This window comes from Triticum aestivum, chromosome 1A (assembly GCF_018294505.1).
Source record: "Triticum aestivum cultivar Chinese Spring chromosome 1A, IWGSC CS RefSeq v2.1, whole genome shotgun sequence".
Classification (NCBI taxonomy): Eukaryota; Viridiplantae; Streptophyta; class Magnoliopsida; order Poales; family Poaceae; genus Triticum; species Triticum aestivum.
This window is the reverse complement of record NC_057794.1, coordinates 595,211,444-595,224,827: the sequence shown is the minus strand read 5'-3', so window position 1 is coordinate 595,224,827 and position 13,384 is coordinate 595,211,444.

Genomic DNA, 13,384 nt, shown 5'->3' with positions numbered 1-13,384 from the left:
ACGAATCGAGATTGGGATTTTGTCACTCCGTGTAAACGGAGAGGTATCTCTGGGCCCACTCGGTAGGACATCATCATAATGTGCACAATGTGACCAAGGGGTTGATCACGGGATGATGTGTTACAGAACGAGTAAAGTGACTTGCCGGTAACGAGATTGAACAAGGTATTGGATACCGACGATCGAATCTCGGGCAAGTAACATACCGATAGACAAAGGGAATTGAATACGGGATTGATTAAGTCCTTGACATCGTGGTTCATCCGATGAGATCATCGTGGAACATGTGGGAGCCAACATGGGTATCCAGATCCCGCTGTTGGTTATTGACCGGAGAACATCTCGGTCATGACTACATGTCTCCCGAACCCGTAGGGTCTACACACTTAAGGTTCGATGACGCTAGGGTTATAAAGGAAGTTTGTATGTGGTTACCGAATGTTGTTCGGAGTCCCGGATGAGATCCCGGACGTCGCGAGGAGTTCCGGAATGGTCCGGAGGTAAAGATTTATATATAGGAAGTCCTGTTTCGGCCATTGGGACAAGTTTCGGGGTCATCGGTATTGTACCGGGACCACCGGAAGGGTCCCGGGGGCCCACCGGGTGGGGCCACCTGCCCCGGGGGGCCACATGGGCTGTAGGGGGTGCGCCTTGGCCTACATGGGCCAAGGGCACCAGCCCCAAGAGGCCCATGCACCTAGGGAACCCTAGAGGGAAGAGTCCTCAAGGGGGAAGGCACCTCCGAGGTGCCTTGGGGAGGATGGACTCCTCCCCCCCTCTTGGCCGCACCCCTTTCTTGGAGTAGGGGGCAAGGCTGCGCCTCCCCCCTCTCCCCTGCCCCTATATATAGTGGAGGGGAGGGAGGGCATCCATACCTGAGCCCTTGGCGCCTCCCTCCCTCCCGTGACACCTCCTCCTCTCCCGTAGGTGCTTGGCGAAGCCCTGCAGGATTGCCACGCTCCTCCATCACCACCACGCCGTTGTGCTGCTGCTGGATGGAGTCTTCCTCAACCTCTCCCTCTCTCCTTGCTGGATCAATGCGTGGGAGACATCGTCGAGCTGTACGTGTGTTGAACGCGGAGGTGCCGTCCGTTCGGCACTAGGATCATCGGTGATCTGAATCACGACGAGTACGACTCCATCAACCCCGTTCACTTGAACGCTTCCGCTTAGCGATCTACAAGGGTATGTAGATGCACTCTCCTTCTACTCATTGCTGGTCTCTCCATAGATAGATCTTGGTGACGCGTAGGAAAATTTTGAATTTCTGCTACGTTCCCCAACAATGGCATCATGAGCTAGGTCTATTGCGTAGATTCTTTGCACGAGTAGAACACAAAGTAGTTGTGGGAGTCGATATTGTTCAATATGCTTGCCGTTACTAGTCTTATCTTGATTCGGCGGCATCGTGGGATGAAGCGGCCCGGACCAACCTTACACGTACGCTTACGTGAGACCGGTTCCACTGACAAACATGCACTAGTTGCATAAGGTGGCTGGCGGGTGTCTGTCTCTCCCACTTTAGTCGGATCGGATTCGATGAAAAGGGTCCTTATGAAGGGTAAATAGCAATTGGCATATCACGTTGTGGTTCATGCGTAGGTAAGAAACGTTCTTGCTAGAAACCCATAGCAGCCACGTAAAACATGCAAACAACAATTAGAGGACGTCTAACTTGTTTTTGCAGGGTATGCTATGTGATGTGATATGGCCAAAGGATGTGATGAATGATATATGTGATGTATGAGATTGATCATGTTCTTGTAATAGGAATCACGACTTGCATGTCGATGAGTATGACAACTGGCAGGAGCCATAGGAGTTGTCTTTATTTATTTGTGACCTGCGTGTCAACTTAAACGTCATGTAATTACTTTACTTTATTGCTAACCGTTAGCCATAGTAGTAGAAGTAATAGTTGGCGAGGCAACTTCATGAAGACACGATGATGGAGATCATGATGATGGAGATCATGGTGTCATGCCGGTGACGATGATGATCATGGAGCCCCGAAGATGGAGATCAAAAGGAGCAAAGTGATGATGGCCATATCATGTCACTATTTGATTGCATGTGATGTTTATCATGTTTATACATCTTATTTGCTTAGAACGATGGTAGTAAATAAGATGATCCCTTACAACAATTTCAAGAAGTGTTCTCCCCTAACTGTGCACCGTTGCGACAGTTCGCTGTTTCAAAACATCACGTGATGATCGGGTGTTTTATTCAGACGTTCAAATACAACGGGTGTTGACGAGCCTAGCATGTACAGACATGGCCTCGGAACACATGCAAAACACTTAGGGTTAACTTGACGAGCCTAGCATGTACAGACATGGCCTCGGAACACGGAGACCGAAAGGTCGAACATGAGTCGTATAGAAGATACGATCAACATGAAGATGTTCACCGATGATGACTAGTCCGTCTCACGTGATGATCGGACACGGCCTAGTTTGACTCGGATCATGTAATCACTTAGATGACTAGAGGGATGTCTATCTGAGTGGGAGTTCATAAGATGAACTTAATTATCCTGAACATAGTCAAAAGGTTTTTGCAAATTATGTCGTAGCTCACGCTATAATTCTACTGTTTAGATATGTTCCTAGAGAAAAAATTAGTTGAAAGTTGATAGTAGCAATTATGCGGACTAGGTCCGTAAACAGAGGATTGTCCTCATTGCTTCATAGAAGGCTTATGTCCTTAATGCACCGCTTAGTATGCTGAACCTCGAACGTTGTCTGTGGTTGTTGCGAACATCTGACATACACGTTTTGATAAGTACGTGATAGTTCAGTTAAAAGGTTTAGAGTTGAGGCACCAAAGACGTTTTTGAAACATCGCGAAACATATGAGATGTTTTGAGGGCTGAAATTGGGATTTCAGGCTCGTGCCCATGTCAAGAGGTATAAGACCTCCGATGACTTTCTTAACCTGCAAACTAAGGAGAAAAGCTCAATTGTTGAGCTTGTGCTCAGATTGTCTGAGTACAACAATCATTTGAATCGAGTGGGAGTTGATCTTCCAGATAAGACAGTGATGGTTCTCCGAAGTCATTACCACCAAGCTGCTAGAGCTTCGTGATGAACTATGATATATCAGGGACATATATGATGATCCTTGAGATATTCGCGTTGTTTGACACCGCGAAAGTAGAAATCAAGAAGGAGCATCAATTGTTGATGGTTGATGAAACCACTAGTTTCAAGAAGGGCAAGGGAAAGAAGGGATACTTCATGAAACGGCAAATCAGCTGCTGCACCAATGAACAAACCCGAGGTTGAACCCAAACCCGAGACTAAGTGCTTCTGTAAATAAGGGGAACAACCACTGGAGCAGGATTACCCTAGATACTTGGTAGATGAGAAGGCTGGCAAGGTCGATAGAAGTATATTGGATATACATTATGTTAATGTGTACTTTACTAGTACTCCTAGTAGCACCAGGGTATTAGATACCGGTTCGGTTGCTAAGTGTTAGTAACTCGAAATAAAAGCTACGGAATAAAACGGAGACTGGCTAAAGGTGAGCTGACGATATGTGTTGGAAGTGTTTCCAAGTTTGATGTGAACTAACATCGCACGCTCCCTCTACCATCAAAGATTAGTATTAAACCTGAATAAGTGCTCTTGCACCTAAAGGAATGGTTTATTGAATCTTGATCGTAGGGATACACATTTTCATGCCAAAAGATATAAGATAGTAATGATAGTACCACTTACTTGTGGCACTGCCATGTAAGTCATAATGGTATAAAACGCATGAAGAAGCTCCATGTTGATGGATCTTTGGACTCACTCATTTTTGAAAAGTTTGAGACATGCGAACCATGTCTATTGGTATATATGCATGAAGAAACTCCATGCAAATGGATCGTTTGGACTCACTTGATTTTGAATCACTTGAGATATGCAAATCATACCACATGGACAAGATGACTGAAAAGCCTCACTTTTAGTAAAGTGGAACAAGATAGCAACTCGTTGGAAGTAACACATTTTGATGTGTGCAGTCCAATGAGTGTTGAGGCATGCAGTGAATATCGTTATGTTCTTACTTCACAGATGATTTGAGTAGATGTTGAGTATATTTACTTGATGAATAACGAGTCTGAATTATTGAAAGGTTCAAGTAATTTCAGTGTGAAGTTGGAAGATCGTCGTGATAAGAGGATCTATGATATGATCATAGAGATGAATATCTGAGTCACAAGTTTTGGCACACAATTAAGACATTGTGGAAATTGTTTTGCAATTAATACCGCCTGGAACACCATAGTGTGATGGTGTGTCCGAACATCATAGTTGCACCCTATTGGATATGATGCATACCATGATGTCTCTTATCGAACTGCCACGATAGTTTATGGGTTAGGCATTAAAGACAATCACATTCACTTTAAATAGGGCACCACGTAATTCCGTTGAGACGACACCGTTTGAATTATGGTTTAGAGAAACCTAAGTTGTCGTTTCTTAAAGGTTTGGGGCTGCGACGCTTATGTGAAAAAGTATCAGCTTGATAAGCTCGAACCCAAAGCGGACAAAATGCATCTTCATAGGACACCCAAAACAGTTGGGTATACCTCCTGTCTCAGATCCGAAAGCAATAAGGGATTGTTTCTAGAATCAGGTCCTTTCTCGAGGAAAAGTTTCTCTCGAAAGAATTGAGTGGGAGGATGGTGGAAACTTGATGAGGTTATTGAACCGTCTCTTCAACTAGTGTGTGGCAGGGCACAGGAAGTTGTTCCTGTGGCACTTACACCAATTGAAGTGGAAGCTTATGATATTGATCATGAAACTTCGGATCAAGTCACTACCAAACCTCGTGGGATGACAAGGATACGTACTACTTCAGAGTGGTACGTAATCCTGTCTTGAAGGTCATGTTGCTAGACAACAATGAACCTACGAGCTATGGAGAAGCGATGGTGGGCCCATATTCCGACGAATGGTTAGAAACCATGAAATCCGAGATAGGATCCATGTATCAGAACAAAGCATGGACTTTGGTGGACTTGCCCGATGATCGGCAAGCCATTGAGATAAATGGATCTTTAAGAAGAAGACGAACGTGGACGGTAATGTCACCGTCCATGAAGCTCGACTTGTGGCGAAGAGTTTTTTTTCACAAGTTCAAGGAGTTGACTACGATGAGATTTTCTCATCCGTAGCGATGCTTAAGTCCGTCGGAATCATGTTAGCATTAGCTGCATTTATGAAATCTGGCAGATGGATGTCGAAACGAGTTTCCTTACCAGTTTCGTAAGGAAAGGTTGTATGTAATACAATCAGAAAGGTTTTGTCGATCCTAAGGATGCTAAAAGGTATGCTAGCTCCAGCAATCCTTCTAAGGACTGGAGTAAGCATCTCGGAGTTGGAATGTGCGCTTTGATAAGATGATCAAAGATTTTGGTGTATACAAAGTTTATGAGAAACTTGTATTTCCAAAGAAGTGAGTGGGAGCACTATAGAATTTCTGATGAGTATATGTTGATCAGAAATGATGTAGAATTTCTAGAAAGCATATAGGGTTATTTGAAAGGTGTTTTTCAATAGAAAACCTAGATTAAGCTACTTGAACATTGAGCATCAAGATCTATAAGGATAGATCAAGATGCTTAATAATACTTTCAAAATGAGCATATACCTTGACATGATCTTGAAGGTGTTCAAGATGGATCAGTCAAAGAAGAAGTTCTTGCCTGAGTTGTAAGGTACGAAGTTAAGACTTAAAGCTCGACCATGGCAGAATAGAGAGAAAGGACGAAGGTCGTCTCCTATGCTTAAGACATAGGCTCTACAGCATGCTATGCTGTGTACCACACCTGAAGTGTGCCTTGCCATGAGTCAGTCAAGGGGTACAAGAGTGATCCATGAATGGATCACAGGACAGCGGTCAAAGTTATCCTTAGTAACTAGTGGACTAAGGAATTTTCTCGATTATGGAGGTGATAAAAGAGTTCATCGTAAAGGGTTACGTCGATGCAAGCTTAACACCTATCCGGATAGCTCTGAGTAGAGATACTGGATACGTATAATGGAGCAACGATTTAGAATAGCTCCAAGTAGAACAGTTATTTGGAATAGCTCCAAATAGAACGTGGGAGCTACATCTAGGAGATGACATAGAGATTTGTAAAGCACACACGGATCTGAAAGGTTCAGACCCGTTGACTATAACCTCTCTCACAAGCATAACATGATCAAACCCAGAACTCATCGAGTGTTAATCACATGGTAAATGTGAACTAGATTATTGACTCTAGTAAACTCTTTGGGTGTTAGTCACATGGGGATGTGACCTTGAGTGTTAATCACATATCGATGTGAACTAGATTATTGACTCTAGTGCAAGTGGGAGACTGTTGGAAATATGCCCTAGAGGCAATAATAAATTGATTATTATTATATTTCCTTGTTCATGATAATCGTTTATTATCCATGCTAGAATTGTATTGATAGGAAACTCAGATACATGTGTGGATACATAGACAACACCATGTCCCTAGTAAGCCTCTAGTTGACTAGCTCATTAATCAATAGATGTTTACGGTTTCCTGACCATGGACATTGGATGTCGTTGATAACGGGATCACATCATTAGGAGAATGATGTGATGGACAAGACCCAATCCTAAGCCTAGCACAAGATCATGTAGTTCGTATGCTAAAGCTTTTCTAATGTCAAGTATCATTTCCTTAGACCATGAGATTGTGCAACTCCCGGATACCGTAGGAGTGCTTTGGGTGTGCCAAACGTCACAACGTAACTGGGTGGCTATAAAGGTACACTACGGGTATCTCTGAAAGTGTCTGTTGGGTTGGCACGAATCGAGATTGGGATTTTGTCACTCCGTGTAAACGGAGAGGTATCTCTGGGCCCACTCGGTAGGACATCATCATAATGTGCACAATGTGACCAAGGGGTTGATCACGGGATGATGTGTTACAGAACGAGTAAAGTGACTTGCCGGTAACGAGATTGAACAAGGTATTGGATACCGACGATCGAATCTCGGGCAAGTAACATACCGATAGACAAAGGGAATTGAATACGGGATTGATTAAGTCCTTGACATCGTGGTTCATCCGATGAGATCATCGTGGAACATGTGGGAGCCAACATGGGTATCCAGATCCCGCTGTTGGTTATTGACCGGAGAACATCTCGGTCATGACTACATGTCTCCCGAACCCGTAGGGTCTACACACTTAAGGTTCGATGATGCTAGGGTTATAAAGGAAGTTTGTATGTGGTTACTGAATGTTGTTCGGAGTCCCGGATGAGATCCCGGACGTCACGAGGAGTTCCGGAATGGTCCGGAGGTAAATATTTATATATAGGAAGTCCTGTTTCGGCCATCGGGACAAGTTTCGGGGTCATCGGTATTGTACCGGGACCACCGGAAGGGTCCCGGGGGCCCACCGGGTGGGGCCACCTGCCCCGGGGGGCCACATGGGCTGTAGGGGGTGCACCTTGGCCTACATGGGCCAAGGGCACCAGCCCCAAGAGGCCCATGCGCCTAGGGAACCCTAGAGGGAAGAGTCCTCAAGGGGGAAGGCACCTCCGAGGTGCCTTGGGGAGGATGGACTCCTCTCCCCCTCTTGGCCGCACCCCTTTCTTGGAGTAGGGGGCAAGGCTGCGCCTCCCCCCTCTCCCCTGCCCCTATATATAGTGGAGGGGAGGGAGGGCATCCATACCTGAGCCCTTGGCGCCTCCCTCCCTCCCGTGACACCTCCTCCTCTCCCGTAGGTGCTTGGCGAAGCCCTGCAGGATTGCCACGCTCCTCCATCACCACCACGCCGTTGTGCTGCTGCTGGATGGAGTCTTCCTCAACCTCTCCCTCTCTCCTTGCTGGATCAAGGCGTGGGAGACATCGTCGAGCTGTACGTGTGTTGAACGCGGAGGTGCCGTCCGTTCGGCACTAGGATCATCGGTGATCTGAATCACGACGAGTACGACTCCATCAACCCCGTTCACTTGAACGCTTCCGCTTAGCGATCTACAAGGGTATGTAGATGCACTCTCCTTCCCCTCGTTGCTAGTCTCTCCATAGATAGATCTTGGTGACACGTAGGAAAATTTTGAATTTCTGCTACGTTCCCCAACAGGAACCACTTCCAACACACATCGTCACTTCACCCTTAACTAGTATCTGTTCATTCTGCAATTCCCGTTTTTGGGTTACTACTCTTAGCAACTGAATTAGTATCAAATACCGAGGGGTTGCTATGAACACTAGTAAAATACACATCAATAATCTGTATATCAAATATACCTTTGTTTACTTTGTCATCCTTCTTATCCGCCAAATACTTGGGGTAGTTCCACTTCCAGTGACCAGTTCTTTTGCAGTAGAAGCACTTAGTATCAGGCTTAGGTCCAGACTTGGGCTTCTTCACTTGAGCAGCAACTTGCTTGCCGTTCTTCTTGAAGTTCCCCTTCTTCCCTTTGCCCTTTTCTTGAAACTAGTGGTCTTGTTAACCATCAACACTTGATGTTTTTCTTGATTTCTACCTTCGTTGATTTCAGCATCACGAAGAGCTTGGGAGTTGTTTCCATTATCCCTTGCATATTATAGTTCATCACGAAGTTCTACTAACTTGGTGATGGTGACTAGAGAATTCTGTCAATCACTATCTTATCTGGAAGATTAACTCCCACTTGATTCAAGCGATTGTTGTACCCAGACAATCTGAGCACATGCTCACTAGTTGAGCAATTCTCCTCCATCTTTTAGCTATAGAACTTGTTGGAGACTTCATATCTCTCAACTCGGGTATTTGCTTGAAATATTAACTTCAACTCCTGGAACATCTCATATGGTCCATGACATTCAAAACGTCTTTGAAGTCCCGATTCTAAGCCGTTAAGCATGGTGCACTTAAACTATCAAGTAGTCATCATATTGATCTAGCCAAACGTTCATAACATCTGCATCTGCTCCTGCAATAGGTCTGTCACCTAGCGGTGCATCAAGGACATAATTCTTCTGTGCAGCAATGAGGATAAACCTCAGATCACGGATCCAATCCGCATCATTGCTACTAACATTTTTCAACACAATTTTCTCTAGGAACATATCAAAATAAACATATGAAAGCAACAACGCGAGCTATTGATCTACAACATAGATATGCTAATACTACCAGGACTAAGTTCATGATGAGTTTAAGTTCAATTAATCAAATTATTTAAGAACTCCCACTTAGATAGACATCCCTCTAATCCTCTAAGTGACCACGTGATCCAAATCAACTAAACCATGTCCGATCATCACGTGAGATGGAGTAGTTTCATTGGTGAACATCGCTATGTTGATCATATCTACTATATGATTCACGCCCGACCTTTCGGTCTCCGTGTTCCGAGGCCATATCTGTATATGCTTGGCTCGTCAAGTATAACCTGAGTATTCCGCGTGTGCAACTGTTTTGCACCCGTTGTATTTGAACGTAGAGCCTATCACACCCGATCATCACGTGGTGTCTCAGCATGAAGAACTTTCGCAACGGTGCATACTCAGGGAGAACACTTCTTGATAATTTAGTGAGAGATCATCTTATAATGCTACCATCAATCAAAGCAAGATAAGATGCATAAAAAGATAAACATCACATGCAATCAATATAAGTGATATGATATGGCCATCATCATCTTGTGCCTGTGATCTCCATCTCCGAAGCACCGTCATGATCACCATCGTCACCGGCGCGACACCTTGATCTCCATCGTAGCATCGTTGTCGTCTCGCCAATCTTATGCTTCCATGACTATCGCTACCGCTTAGTGATAAAGTAAAGCATTACATCGCGATTGCATTGCATACAATAAAGCGACAACCATATGGCTCCTGCCAGTTGCCGATAACTTGGTTACAAAACATGATCATCTCATACAATAAAATTCAGCATCATGCCTTGACCATATCACATCACAACATGCCCTGCAAAAACAAGTTAGACGTCCTCTACTTTGTTGTTGCAAGTTTTACGTGGCTGCTACGGGCTTAAGCAAGAACCAATCTCACCTACGCATCAAAACCACAACGATAGTTTGTCAAATAGACTCCGTTTTAACCTTCACAAGGACCGGGCGTAGCCACACTTGGTTCAACTAAAGTTGGAGAGACAGTCGCCCGCAAGCCACCTGTGTGCAAAGCAAGTCGGGGGAACCGGTCTCGCGTAAGCGTACGCGTAAGGTTGGTCCGGGTCGTCTCGTCCAACAATACCGCCGAACCAAAGTATGACATGCTGGTAGGCAGTATGACTTATATCGCCCACAACTCACTTGTGTTCTACTCGTGCATATAACATCAAACCATAAAACCTAGGCTCTGATACCACTGTTGGGGAACATAGTAATTTCAAAATTTTCCTACGCACACGCAAGATCATGGTGATGCACAACAACGAGAGGGGAGAGTGTTGTCTACGTACCCACGCAGACTGACTGCGGAAGCGATCACACAACATAGAGGAAGTAGTCGTACGTCTTCCCGATCCGACCGATCCAAGCACCGTTACTCCGGCACCTCCGAGTTCTTAGCACACGTACAGCTCGATGACGATCCCCGGGCTCCGATCCAGCAAAGCGTCGGGGAGGAGTTCCGTCAGCACGACGGCGTGGTGACGATCTTGATGTTCTACCGTCGCAGGGCTTCGCCTAAGCACCGCTACAATATGATCGAGGTGGAATATGGTGGCAGGGGGCACCGCACACGGCTATAGAACGATCACGGGGATCAATTGTGTGTCTAGAGGTGCCCCCTGCCCCTGTATATAAAGGAGCAAGGGGGGAGAGGTGCGGCCAGCCCTTGGGCGCGCCAGGACGAGTCCTACTCCTACCGGGAGTAGGACTCCCCCCCCCCCCAATCCTATTCCAAATAGAATTCCAAAGGGGAAAGAGAGAGAGAGAGGTGGCCGGCCACCTCTCCTAGTCCTAATAGGACTAGGGGAGGGGGGAAGGCGCGCAGCCCACTATGGGCAGCCCCTTTCACCTTTCCACTAAAGCCCAATAAGGCCCATATGACTCCCAGGGGGTTCCGGTAACCTCCCGGTAATCCGGTAAAATGCTGATTTCACCCGGAACACTTCCGATGTCCAAACATAGGCTTCCAATATATCAATCTTTATGTCTCGACCATTTCGAGACTCCTCGTCATGTCCGTGATCACATCCGGGACTCCGAACAACCTTCCGTACATCAAAATGCGTAAACTCATAATAACTGTCATCGTAACGTTAAGCGTGCGGACCCTACAGTTCGAGAACAATGTAGACATGACTGAGACATATCTCTGGTCAATAACCAATAGCGGGACCTGGATGCCCATATTGGTTCCTACATATTCTATGAAGATCTTTATCGGTCAGACCGCATAACTACATACGTTGTTCCCTTTGTCATCGGTATGTTACTTGCCCGAGATTCGATCGTCGGTATCCAATACCTAGTTCAATCTCGTTACCGGCAAGTCTCTTTACTCGTTCCGTAATACATCATCCCACAACTAACTTATTAGTTGCAATGCTTGCAAGGCTTAAGTGATGTGCATTACCGAGAGGGCCCAGAGATACCTCTCCGACAATCGGAGTGACAAATCCTAATCTCGAAATACGCCAACCCAACATCTACCTTTGGAGACACCTGTAGTACTCTTTTATAATCACCCAGTTACGTTGTGACGTTTGGTAGCACACAAAGTGTTCCTCTGGCAAATGGGAGTTGCATAATCTCATAGTCATAGGAACATGTATAAGTTATGAAGAAAGCAATAGCAACATACTAAACGATCGGGTGCTAAGCTAATGGAATGGGTCATGTCAATCAGATCATTCAACTAATGATGTGATCTCGTTAATCAAATAACAACTCTTTGTTCATGGTTAGGAAACATAACCATCTTTGATTAACGAGCTAGTCAAGTAGAGGCATACTAGTGACACTCTGTTTGTCTATGTATTCACACATGTATTATGTTTCCGGTTAATACAATTTTAGCATGAATAATAAACATTTATCATGATATAAGGAAATAAATAATAACTTTATTATTGCCTCTAGGGCATATTTCCTTCACTACTTGCTCCTTGAATAGTCTTCTCCTTCAACTTGATACCTTTTGGCTTAGCAAGCCCCTTATTTTGTTTTGAACTTGTACATGAGTTAATGTTTGGTTCTGCAAATATATATTTAAATAAAATTCAAGTTTGATAACATTATAAAACTACACACCCATATTAGCGGGTCTACTTGACCCTCGAACAGTCTTCTTTTTAACCTTGTTACCTGTTGGATTGGCAAATCCCTCATTTTGTTCTGAACTTGTAGACGAGTTAATGCTCGGGTCTGCAACTATAAAAGCAAACATAGGTTAGTTTGATGAGATCATAAAACTAAACTTACAGACCTTGTGCCAAGGGAGTTACATATATCTGGATGTCTGTTTGATCCTCGAGCCGCCTTCTCCTTGACCTTCATTCCTTTTGGCTTGGTAGGCCTCTCATTTTGTTCTGAACTTGTAGTCGTGATATTGTTTGAGTCTCCAACTATAAAAGTAAATATAAATTTAAGCTTGATGAGAGCATAAAACTGAATGTACATACCTTGTGAACAAACATAGTTACCTGTATCTGGATCAGATCTATGTTTTAGACATTTCTCCACCTCTTCTGCTAATTTCTCTGCATAATTAGCAGCCATCAAGTATGACTCTTCAGACTCTGCGGCTCGAGAAGCTATTTGGATAAACATTCTGCACAACTCTTTATAGCGTTTTGTTAGTATTGTTTTACGGTCTTCATGCAGGTTGCAGTTGCTTGTTATATCCAAAACTTTTGCATCAATTGTCCATCTTTTCAAGATGTACTGTTGAGGGATGTGCTTGATATTATTAATGTCAGGTACCTTCAAGGAATGAGAGCAAAGAATTCCAGCAAATTCAAACTTCTTGTAACTGTAATTGACCTTTTCTTCTTTTGGAAAAAATTTAACAACATGATCACGCTCTGTACCATGAAATTTTACTTTGTAAACCTTCTCCTCGGTGTCACTGTCATCACAAAGGAATGTATCATAGTTTAAGGTCCGAAGCACTTGTTCCTGAAACATCTTGAATATTGGTGGAGTATATGTAGTTGATGCTTGCCTTAACATATAGCTTTCTGCCTTCAGCTTAGGAGTACTTTGTGTTGCTTTGAAGTCACATCTCACCTCTTCAAATCTTTTATCTGCAACTAGACGTTCGAAATGCTCAAAAAAAGTAAGCATGTCATACTTAGAACTAATGTAACGTTTTAGTTCATTGTTCATGCTTTCACTCCTTTGGGTACTGCTCATGTGTGCGGAGAAAGTATTCCTGCCATATACTAGGG